This window comes from Cydia fagiglandana, chromosome 5 (genome assembly GCF_963556715.1).
Source record: "Cydia fagiglandana chromosome 5, ilCydFagi1.1, whole genome shotgun sequence".
NCBI classification, from domain to species: Eukaryota; Metazoa; Arthropoda; class Insecta; order Lepidoptera; family Tortricidae; genus Cydia; species Cydia fagiglandana.
The window spans coordinates 8,602,439-8,614,569 of NC_085936.1; the positions used below are offsets into that span (position 1 = coordinate 8,602,439).

The 12,131-nt window shown below is 38.8% G+C and overlaps 1 protein-coding gene across 30 annotated transcripts in view; it reads right to left on the reverse strand.

Moving 5' to 3' along the window:
• Positions 1-6,283, reverse strand: part of LOC134664387 (glutamate-gated chloride channel) — a 102,421-nt gene extending 96,138 nt beyond the window's left edge. For 4 of the 30 annotated variants that reach the window (XM_063520990.1, XM_063520991.1, XM_063521001.1 and 1 more), the window contains exon 1: positions 5,610-6,275. The gene's annotated coding sequence lies outside the window, so the exon portion shown is untranslated. Of the gene's footprint in view, positions 1-5,609 lie in introns of all 30 variants that reach the window. The other 26 variants (XM_063520980.1, XM_063520983.1, XM_063520981.1 and 23 more) reach the window with 19 other exon arrangements.
• Between the last annotated feature and the right edge of the window lie 5,848 nt (positions 6,284-12,131).

Sequence of the window (12,131 nt, forward strand, 5' to 3'; positions counted from 1 at the left end):
GTCATGGATTTTGGGAACTTAACTTTTTGTCATTGTTGTGATCTGATGGCAGGATAGCCGAGCAGATTGACTGATTGGAATTTTACTACTTTTGAGAATCTGTGATGTTGTTGGGCACACTGGGACGTGTGACAGTCAGGATCGCCGTGTCGGCGCATGGCACCTGTAAGCTTATAGTGGCTGGGGCCCACGAAGGTGGCCCGCATTCCTGGTCAAATGTTTACATTAACAGCATTAGGCGTGATTGTCACAGAGTACGTCGTTGTTTCTTGAAGCGGGGCAGTTATTGTAAACACTGCCGAACGTAGCCGTGGGTCTGGTATTTGAATGAAATTTGATATTAGTTCTTTGTTCTGAGCTTAGCTTTGAATGCCGGGCGGGCATTAAGATTTGGGCCATGGTTGAGTTGGGACGCGTGTTGTCCCGTGAGCCCGTAACCGCGCCGTGCGATTTCGTGTGTGCTTTAAGTACCTACTTGTACCACTTGACCCACGGATTCGTTTCCGTTTCTTGATAAGTTTGTGGTGTAAAAGCTTTGATTAACTTGGTGTGATTTCTTTGTGATTTGAAACTTAATTAATTGTCATTATAATTAATTAATTGCTGTACGTATCTATTACGTATTTACTAGTGTCAGTGAGTTTATTGCATCTACATTGTATTGTACTTGTGTACGAGATATGCCCACTATTTCCGCCCACCATGGAGCCGATGCCTGATGGTCCCCTGATGCCTTCGTAGAGCCACCGGCTCCGACATGTATATGTAGGTGTCCTACAGGCTAAGCAGCGCCGCACGGCCGCAGTCACGTACAACTAGCCTCGTAACTTTTCGTTATGATTCTGATATGTACTTCCTTATTAAAGACATTGACCCGGTAATCCCGGTATTCAATTAAGGTAATTGCATGTCAAGCTTACGTAGCTGATAAATGATTACCCGTAATGTCATTACATCGAAAGTATTGTGGAAATTGGTACCCATTTTAAATGGTCCATAGATCACTAAGGGGCGTGTCATATAAACATACGCCTACCGTCTATCACAGTCAAAGTAGTTACGAGTAGGTATATACAGGTTGTCCCAGAATTCGACGTCAAGCCGTAAACGGATGATAGACCAAGTCATAACAGTTATCATAAAAATACAAAAAAAAAAATCCAAATCATGTTCTTTAAAAATTATGGTCACTTTAAAAATTCACTAAAAAATCCACACCCTGTAATTATTCAAGATTACACAATAATAAAAAAATTAGAATAAATTATGGAATTTGTAGTAACAAGAGTTAAAGAACCATTACAGGATGTGGATTTTTTTGTGAATTTTTAAAGTGACCATAATTTTTAAAAAACATGAACTGGATTTTTTTTTTGTATTTTTATGATAACTGTTATGACTTGGTCTATCATCCGTTTACGGCTTGACTTCGAATTCTGGGACACCCTGTATATAGTAGGTGCAGGAGCCACGCCGTTTTGTCGCCTAAATAGTGTTTGCTTTAAGTCTATTAAAATGTAGGTAGGTACATGTATGTTATAGTCTATAAGGTATTTGTAATATGGGCCATGTTGCCTGGTTAAGGAGTTACAGTCAGAATCAAAAGCGGATAATAAGTAAGCGTCAAAAGGTAGATACTTTTGCTTATTCTCAAACAATTAAACAAATAGATATTTTAGGTATCGCGTGACACATGCAACTTTTCACCTCAGTAGCGAGAATAATAATTTATAACAATTATACATTATTAAAAATAAATAAAATATATTGTAGACTAGCTTTTTGTGTAAATAAGTTACCTGCCTTGATTTTTCTTACTTCACACAATGAGTAAAATGCGATATTGATAACTGTTTTTACGCTGGTTTCTTCTTCAAGATTCATTTAAGGGGCCCACTGATTAAGTAACAGTCCGCCGGACGGTTAGAACAAAAATTCCGAATGACTGACAGGCCGATACCGTCCGGCGGACTGTTAATCAGTGGGCCCCTTTACAGTATTTGGCAGGCAGTAGGTATTAAAAAAACCGGGCAAGTGCGAGTCGGACTCGCGCACGAAGGGTTCCGTACCATAATGCAAAAACAAAAAAAAGCAAAAAAAACGGTCCCCCATCCAAGTACTGACTACTCCCGACGTTGCTTAACTTTGGTCAAAAATCACGTTTGTTCTATGGGAGCCCCATTTAAATCTTTATTTTATTCTGTTTTTAGTATTTGTTGTTATAGCGGCAACAGAAATACAATCATCTGTGAAAATTTCAACTGTCTAGCTATCACGGTTCGTGAGATAGAGCCTGGTGACAGACGGACGGACAGCGAAGTCTTAGTAATAGGGTCCCGTTTTACCCTTTGGGTACGGAACCCTAAAAATAGTGTTTTGTTTAGTACCTAATTAATTTTGTCATCTGTTCTTAGTAGAGGATAAAAATAGGACAAAAGTCGGAGCAAAAGAATATCAGCATTTCGCCTCAGGCCGTTTTTGTGGCCTAACAAGCAGTACAAGTGTATAATTAGAAGTTTTGTGGAAATCCTTCGCAGCGGGCTTCTGAGAGCTAGTTCTTGGAGATAATTAATTGACGAGGGTTGGCTGCGGGTCGTACCCTTTACAATTAGGTGAGGAAAGATTCACATTTACCACAGAATCGTAGTACAGTCAGCAGCAGAAGTTGCTAAGCGGGCGCGGTGTTCAAAATTACCTTGACATTCTTATTCTCTTGACAATAAAGTCGCGTCAAGATCATTTGAATGGCCCGCTTAGCAACTTCTGCTGCTGACTGTACCTGAACCCTCTATGCCTGGGAAATAGCGAAAAGAACAATTTCGACATGCAACGTTCAAAAAATTGTATCAGTCAGGTAAGTTGGTTTAGTTTAACACGTTCGCGGACGCGGATTGCATAGCATCCGTTTTTGCACTACTCCTGGTGACGCGTATGCTATAGCATCCGTTATTCGTTTTAAATTTCTGCGTTGAAATGCTTATCAATCCGCTTTACCACAGTATAATATTATTCACCAACTTTTCCTCTACCAGTCACCAGAATCAAAGTTTGCATACTGCCATATTACATAGTTTTATCGAAGTTAAAAATTATCCTGTGACGTCTCCAATTGGGCCCCCCTTTCTGTGACGCACCTGTTATAGCATTCGTCTTTGTATGGGAGCTCCCTTAGTAGCCCGGCAGGTGCGTCTGGGAGTAGACACATGAAATTTGGGTGATTTTCGTGCGCGATAGCGATTTTGACGGATTTTTATAAAATCGTAATTAATGTTTTTCTTACAATTTCTTTAAGTTTTTCAATGTGTTTTAATAAACGAACATATTTACTAGTGGTTTATTGTGCTTCAATCAAATTTTGATAACGGTGAATGTGAAAAAGTGAGGCATGAATGTGTATACCTATCATTCAAGTAATTACGTTACTAGTCATAGTTTTGATGATATAATTGTGAATTATAAGCCTGCTGGCGCTCGATGATCACCTCTTACAAGGTAAGACCGTTTATGACAAGTATTGTGGCATAATTCTTGTATATTTCACGCCTTATGTTTGGTGCAGATGCATCTGAAAAAGAATATAAAGTTGGGTGAATCATCGCTTGACAGGAAAAGTGGTGGACGGTTTACGTCCAGAACTTAAAGCGGCGGTGACTTACAGGGAACTCAAAAAGTGTAATACGGTAGAGATTGACGATTTTGAAAGTGGTGGTGGCGTAAATGCTGCGTATACCTTGGACAGCTGGAAGAAAAAACCTCTCTCTTTTATGAGAGCTCAACCGGCTCCAGTCGGCTCTTTGCAACATGCCATGAGTGGGCATTTAGATTCTTCAGACATATTATGCGGTCTCCAACGCATGATGTGTAGTATCACATAATTTTAGGTCCAATGAATGACGAACGTGCTTGGGATGGGGCATGTATGAAAAGGACATAATATTACAATGATAAGAAATGGGGGAACGAAACAGAAGTAGAAAAATGTTTGAAGACTGTCAGCAATGAGTCTTTAGAGCAAAAATCTCGCCTCTAGGAAGTCAGAAGTCTCAGCCATTAAGTCCATCAAGTACGATGAATGAATGCTATAACATGCGATGTCATATAAGATCACATCTTGAGCACGTCATGTGACGGAGATGCTTATGCATCCGAATTGTATAGCATTTGTTGTCACATAGCGTATAAAAAATATACTTCATATTGACGCGGATTGCATAGCATCCGCCTTGCATAGCATTACGCGTCATATACAAACCTAAAAGATATATTTGTAGTGACAGGTATGCTATAACAGTCGCAATATTTCCATACAAAATTTAGGTGTCCAAATGGTGTGACTGAGCGTCCGCGAACGTGTTAAAGGACTGTCTCATTTCAATCATAGACAGAGAGAATCATACTATCTTTGTTTTACACTAGTACTAGCACCCAAAAAAAAAAGGATGAGTACCTATAGTTTTCCTGGTTTTTTACTGGCTGACAAATGGTTTGACCAACTATACCTATGTATGTCTATGTAAGCAGGTAATATTGTTGTATTTAAATCAGAATGTGTTTTATTTATTGGATAAACCACGATATTGAGACGACAACATATTGTGTCGCTTTAGATAATTACCTACATGCAAGTGGACGACCCGATAGAGATAGACGATAAAAGCGGGGCCACCGGGGGGGTTACAAAGATGTTTGTTTCATGGCAATTTTGTGTTATATTCGCGTTATAAAAAAACCTATTTTTAAACCTAGTCTTCGACTATGTTGAGACCTTCTGCAGTAACATGCATTCTACGCATCGTAGGTATAATATAAGTTCAGTATTCAACACGTTAAGCGGTAAATTCCAAAAACAGCTGCCTCAAAGTATTTCTTAGGCTGCGTTTCCACCAGAGATGTGCGTGGAGACATATCGTGGGATAAGTTTGTGTACCTACTATAGTAAAATACATTCTTACAAAATATTTGATAAAATAAAAATGACTTATTCAGGCATTTATATACGACTGTGGGTCCTACACACGCTAGACGCTGATTCATGCCTATTAATTAGAGTACCTACTATTCCAGTACCTAGTTAGGCATTTCAACCACGTTTGCGTACAACGTAAAAATGTTAGTGTTAGCCCATTTATTTGACCTAGTTTCCTTTGGATACTATGTACGTCATCAGTTTGGCTGGATCCCAAATTTGGAAAAACCACTTTCAGTTAAGTTATGTAAGCTGTAAGACTGTTACACAAACATTTTTTACGGTCCAATTTAATTTTAGTGTCTCGGTAAAATGTAAAATACACAGGCACTAAGTTGTGCTCGCCCGAAGTTAGGAAGATAGCACTAAATCTACGGTTAGGTACTTTAAATTACCTACTATTTACATTACTTGACTTTAGGTAATAAAAATAGCGGTGCTTCTAAGCGATCGTTTTGCATTAAAATTACACCTAATTATATACCATTAAACTTATTTCAAAATAAGTTATATTTGACACATAAAACTTTTCATTGTTGAAAGCAACTCTGAACTTACTTCCAATTTCTTTTTTGTAATAGTAAGAGTTACTTAGACTATACAGTTTCATTTTATTGGTAAACAATGAGCTAATAAAATTTACCTTTCGCCGCTCCCACCGCAGTCGGTATCGATTCCCCACCAGCGCTGCCACCGGCGGCTTCTACCACTCGCCAAATTAAACAAAACAAGCAAACTAAAACAAATATTAACCAATTAAACACAACACGTAACGTTTACACTGTTTTAAATTGCCGCACAATGCTTCTCCACTTACAGTCAACTTTAACAACTTGAAAAACTTAAAAAAAACAAAAGCCGCAAGCGAAATCCTGGGTGTACTGAAAATATGGGTGAGTTTCTTGATATTTTCGCGTAGGTTCGGAAAAGCGCGCCGCGGGAAAGTTAAGTCGTTTTGCGCTCGTACAATCCGCGAGCGCGCACGGGACGAAAGTTTTCGGCGTAGCGTTTGAAGGCGAGTGTGCTTTGTTACGCAATTCACTGCGGTGCGAGCCGCCAGGGGGCAGCGCACCGATAGTGGCGCAGTGGCGGGCATGCGCCCTGCGGCGCGCCGCCCGCCCGCCGCCATCGCTACCGTCATAAAACTTTTCACTCCTCACAAGTCAACATCCCTCAACGGGGACACGTTTAGCGACAACTCTGGCTAAATATCCCGGCGCTATTCATACGACCTAGACGAACCGTCAGCACAACTCCGCGCCGCTTCAATTACTCTATAGAATAGTTAACTAGACGGAAAGTCGATAACAAAGCGTCGCAACTCGCAGGTCAAGCTGTTAGACATCGCGTGTAACCGAGCTCCGAGTACAAAGCGAGTTAATCTTTCATAATTATGCAAATAAATTATGTACACTAACTTAAATAAGTGCCTGATTTTGCATCACCTTGGAAGGCTGTTTTTTTTTTGACCATAATTTGTGACCATAAAAATATTAACCGGTCTTATTAACAGACATCGTAAATTTTATAGCATGTTCGGTGCAGCGGAGTGGTGTTATCGGAATTAGTATAAACAATTTCAACCCTTAATGACTAATTAGCGTTAATTACGTTAATATTAACCTTAATTTACCATTTCAGTTGGAATTATCTATACCAACCCCGTTAACACCACTTCGCTGCACCGAAAATGATATAAATTTTACGACGTCTGCTATTAATAAGAACCTAATTACATTACAATCTAACAATCCCATACAACCATTTCTAGTCGCCGTTACGACGCGGTGTTGACACATCTTGTGTCGACACCGTCTGTTTCGGTCACAATTCCAGTCGCAGAGTCGTCGCCGTGTCGACACAGTTACCAGAAATGGGGAAGGGTCGACACATGACACAAAGTGACATAAAGTGTGGTCGCCGTGTGCACACATTGTTTCGGGTTTGCGACTACTTTATGCCAAAATCATTCGTTCATTCGTTCATTTTGTTCCTGTCAAATGGAAACTGTCAGATGGAAAAATAGTTAAATAAAAATAAGTGACATTAATACGCCATCTCTAAAACGGATTACAAGACGTAATATATTGTTTGCATTTATATTACAATAGGACTTAAATTATTATGGGGAATTAAACTGCTCGAGTGATTTGATAAACTAAGTGTAATATAATCAACGCGCCACCACATTCTTTTAGTTTAGCCGGAAATGAAATTGTTTACTTCTCAGTGCCTGTGTTCATAACTATATTATTTGATGCATTTTTAGTACTTCGATGAGTATACTATACTTAAATAACAGATATAACGCTTTACATACTACGAAACTTGTTAATTATGATGTATAAATATGGTTTAAGGCTGAGAAATATTGCAGTCACAAAGTAGTCGCAAATGTTTCGACTTTGTGTCGACTCTGTGTTGACACATGACACGCGCTGTCAAAAGTAATAACAAAGTTACTGGATTTGCAAAATGGCTCCTTGTGTTCATTCGTTTTCAGAAATTCTCAAAGTGTAAGGAGCCATGCCGTGGTCAGAGATGAGGGCATTAATCGACTAACTGTTTATTCGACTAATTAATGAAATAAAAAAAGTTAATCCTCATATTTTAATCGCGATTAATTTAGTCGACCTAACATAGATTGAAATTGCATTAATCTGAATATTAATCGAATAAATTATCGATTAAATCTCGATTGAAAGTAGACAGGGGGACATTTTTGTACGTAAATGGAATAGGATTTGCATGTAAATATTTCCCACCTTTTCGGGACGGCGACAAATGGGAACACACAATTTTTGGATGTATTCCCATTTATTCCCGCAGGGAACAGATGGAATAGGATTTGAAAGTAAATATTTCCCATCTTTTCCCACCTTATCGGAGTGGGGACAAATGGGAACACACAATTTTTGGATGTAATCCCATTTATCCCCGCAGGGAACAGATGGAATAGGATTTGCATGTAAATATTTCCCATTTTTTCCCACCTTATTGGGGGTGAGAACAAATGGGAACACACAATTTTCGGATGTAATCCCATTTATCCCCGCAGGGAACAGATGGAATAGGATTTGCATGTAAATATTTTCCATTTTTTCCACCTTATCGGGGTGGGGACAAATGGGAACACACAATTTTCGGATGTAATCCCATTTATCCCCGCAGGGAACAGATGGAATAGTATTTGCATGTAAATATTTCCCATTTTTCCCCACCTTATCGGGGTGGGGACAAATGGGAACACACAATTTTCGGATGTAATCCCATTTATCCTCGCAGGGAACAGATGGAATAGGATTTGCATGTAAATATTTTCCATTTTTTCCACCTTATCGGGGTGGGGACAAATGGGAACACACAATTTTCGGATGTATTCCCATTTATCCCCGTAGGGAACAGATGGAATAGGATTTGCATGTAAATATTTCCCAATTTTCCCACCTTTTCGGGGTGGGGACAAATGGGAACACACAATTTTCAGATGTAATCCCATTTATCCCCGCAGGGAACAGATGGAATAGTATTTGCATGTAAATATTTCCCATTTTTCCCCACCTTATCAGGGTGGGGACAAATGGGAACACACAATTTTCGGATGTAATGCCATTTATCCTCGCAGGGAACAGATGGAATAGTATTTGCATGTAAATATTTCCCATTTTTTCCACCTTATCGGGGTGGGGACAAATGGGAACACACAATTTTCGGATGTATTCCCATTTATCTCCGTAGGGAACAGATGGAATAGGATTTGCATGTAAATATTTCCCATTTTTTTCCACCTTATCGGGATGGGGACAAATGGGAACACACAATTTTCAGATGTATTCCCTGGCGTGACAATGTGACGTAGCGTGACAGGTGCGACATTTCGACAAGTCTCATTGTTGCTGACGTCACAGGCATCCATGGGCTACGGTTATCGCTTACCATCGGGCGGGCCGTATTCCTGTTTGTCACCATCATTGTATTATTTTTAAAAACTTTATTATATCGGCAAAAAACAGGTATTTCTCTTGCGATGTTTATGATGATAATGATGAAAATTGTCACAAGATTTCAAAGAACTTTCGGTAATTCTTGAGTTATGTGTCGGAATTTCGTGACAATTGTCGTATTTCTTGTGACAAATGTCATTAGCTTCGCAAAATAAGTACTTATGAACTGACGATATAGTGGAGTTTTTTTTAAATTAACATGTTGGTGGCAAACAACCACACCGCCCGTCTGATGGTAAGCGATTACCGTAGCCCATGGAGGCCTGTGACGTCAATTACAGTGATGTAGACAATTGTTGGACCTGTCACTTCCTAAAACCTATAAAACGATATTCATGACGACTTTTATGACAAAATGCGTAGCCGCCATCTTGGATTATAAAATAGTCATCATTTTCGAATTCTGCACTCCCTAAAACCTATAAATTGACATCCGTGACGACGCAAGTTATCTTTATTTTCAGAACTAACCAATTGCTACAGAATACAAAGGACAAAAAAAGAAGCAAGGAGGTAATGAAACAAGCAAAAATACTGATGATTCCTCGACGCAATTGGATGATTCTTAAATTGTGTCCAGATTTTTTTGTCATAAAAGTTTCTATTTTTCACATATAACTCACACAAGCTCCGTGACATTTCGACCTTGTAATTTTTTTAATGTTTTTTTTATCTATGCGTATCTCACTAGAATAATATAATCAAGGTATGTTTATGTTTGATGATTGAAATAGTAACTCTAAAAATTATATTTGTGTCATATATTCCTGCCGAAGACTTTTATTTTTCCTTTTCCTTCTACACAAGTTAGGCCAAGTAATAAGAATTTAGGGCTCTCAATTTTATCTTGACTTCTACATCAGTAAAGCTACGAGGCCATGTTTGGTATCGTTTTCGTATAAATTCACAGTACCAAATTTAGTTATGGTATCACATTGACACAATTCCGAAGTAAAAACATATAAACTTATTAAAATACTTTCTTTTAAACTCCTCTTCACGCTTAAACTGCTGAACAGTGTTAATTTAAAGGTACACATATATTTTGAGTCCCGAGACAGGACATAATAAGTTATCTCAAAAATCATCCTTTAAAGTTGTGAAATGTGGTGCAGGGGGGAATTCAGAATTGAATTCTTGAAGTTAATACTTACTGTTTAAGTTTAGGTTTGAAGTCATGTTTTTTATAATTTTCAACTAAATCAAAGATGTAGAATTGTAGACCATCCCAAATTTCATATAAATCGGTTCAGCGGTTATTGATTTTCCGTACAAATTTTCACGCCACTTTTCACACCTTCAAAAGATGATTTTGGTTATAAGATCTATCCTATGTCCTGTTCCGGGACGCAAACTATTTATATACCAAATTTCAACGAAATCGGTTCAGCGGTTAAGCGTCAAGAGGAGTTTAAAAAATACCGGCCAAGTGCGAGCCGGACTCGCGTATTAAGGGTTCCGTACATTAAGTCCGCCTCGCGCTTAGCTGCACATTTCTAATAGGTTTTCCTGTCATCTTAATAATCGTGATAGGTAAAGGACTATTGTGTATTTTTTTCAAAATTAGAGACCTAGTATTTTCGGAGATAAAGGGGGGGGGGGGGGGCAATGGTAATTTTTTGGGTATAAAATCAATTTGTTTACATTACATGTCCGTCTTTGGGTCCCTAATTTACATATATGTACCAAATTTCAACTTAATTGGTCCAGTAGTTTCCGAGAAAATAGGCTGTGACAGACGGACAGACATACAGACGCACGAGTGATCCTATAAGGGTTCATTTTTTCCTTTTGAGGTACGGAAGCCTAAAAAAATTGTTTTGGAACACGGCCTAGCACCTTCACTGATGTAGAGATCAAGATAAAATTGAGAGCCCTAAATAAAGTTTCAAGAGCGGATATCTCAAAAACTATTCAATATATGGAAAAAATTGACTAAATAAACTTGTTACAAATTAAATTAACTTTCATTTTGGCCATGTCGCTAAGATGCATAGTTTCCGAGATATAATCGAAAAACCGGAAAACCGGGACCTTCAAAGCCCCCTCTCTCTCCCCCGCTCAAGGGCTACGGCCGAGGACTTTTGATATGTTCACCTCCTAACTTGTCCAAACCAAGTTACGGAGTCAAAAATTGTGTTCCGAGCATTTCCCTCTACAACTTTTTTGAGCATTCGTTGCCTGACCTAGTAGCGTATTGCATTTCTTTAAAAACTTTTCTGTAAAAGGTTGACGGGTGTTGGGTGTTTATACATGGTGTATGGTTTTGGTCGATTTTTATCATTCGCATCGCCCATGATGACTTACTAGAATTACGAGCACACGAGACACTAATAGTAGTTTGACAAACCTTGGTTTTCAAGGGGTATTTTATTTTGACATTTGCTGTCACAAATTTGCTGTCAGATTTATTCGCAAACCGCACGCAAAGTGCACACAAATGTGTCGACACCTTGTTACGGAAAAGTGTAGACACGGCGACGACACTTTGTTTCGAAACAATTCTAGACACATTGTGTGGACTCTGTCACGACACATCTGACATTTAGTTACCACTTTGATGATTCTGCAACTGGAATGGTTATATGGGAACATTCTGTGGGGTTTATGAAAGGCATAAAATTAATTTCATAAAGTAAAAGGTACCGACTTGAGAAATTCAATTTATATTAGGTACCTACCTAGTAGATATTTGTAGATCTCATAGTAGGTACTTATTACTACCGTTCACAGTAGGTACCTAACTACGGCAGTACTACTACTACTAGTACGCTACGCATAGATTGCGTTTTTATTAAGCAGCTAAACTTAATAAGTTTCCTTTCTTTTGTTAACAAAGGAAATTCGTAAAAAAGTGTTATTTTTTACGATTGCCACGCCAACTTGTGAGCAATTAGTTGAAACAGGGCGTCAAACTTATTAACAGAAAGTATGTCGTATTTCTCGACAGATGGCGGTATGACTAGAAAAAAGAAGGCCGCTGTTCGTTCTCTTGAGCTCTTGCTCGGTAAACTCATCAGCCTATGCTTTGCCAAGTTAGCTGTATAACTGGTGGTGCCATTGACTAGAAACGAGTTAACGAGGTAAATCCACGAATCCTCGTCAACACATTCAGTACCGAAAACCCGACTATCGGGTATTTCATGATTTCGTTCCCAGGC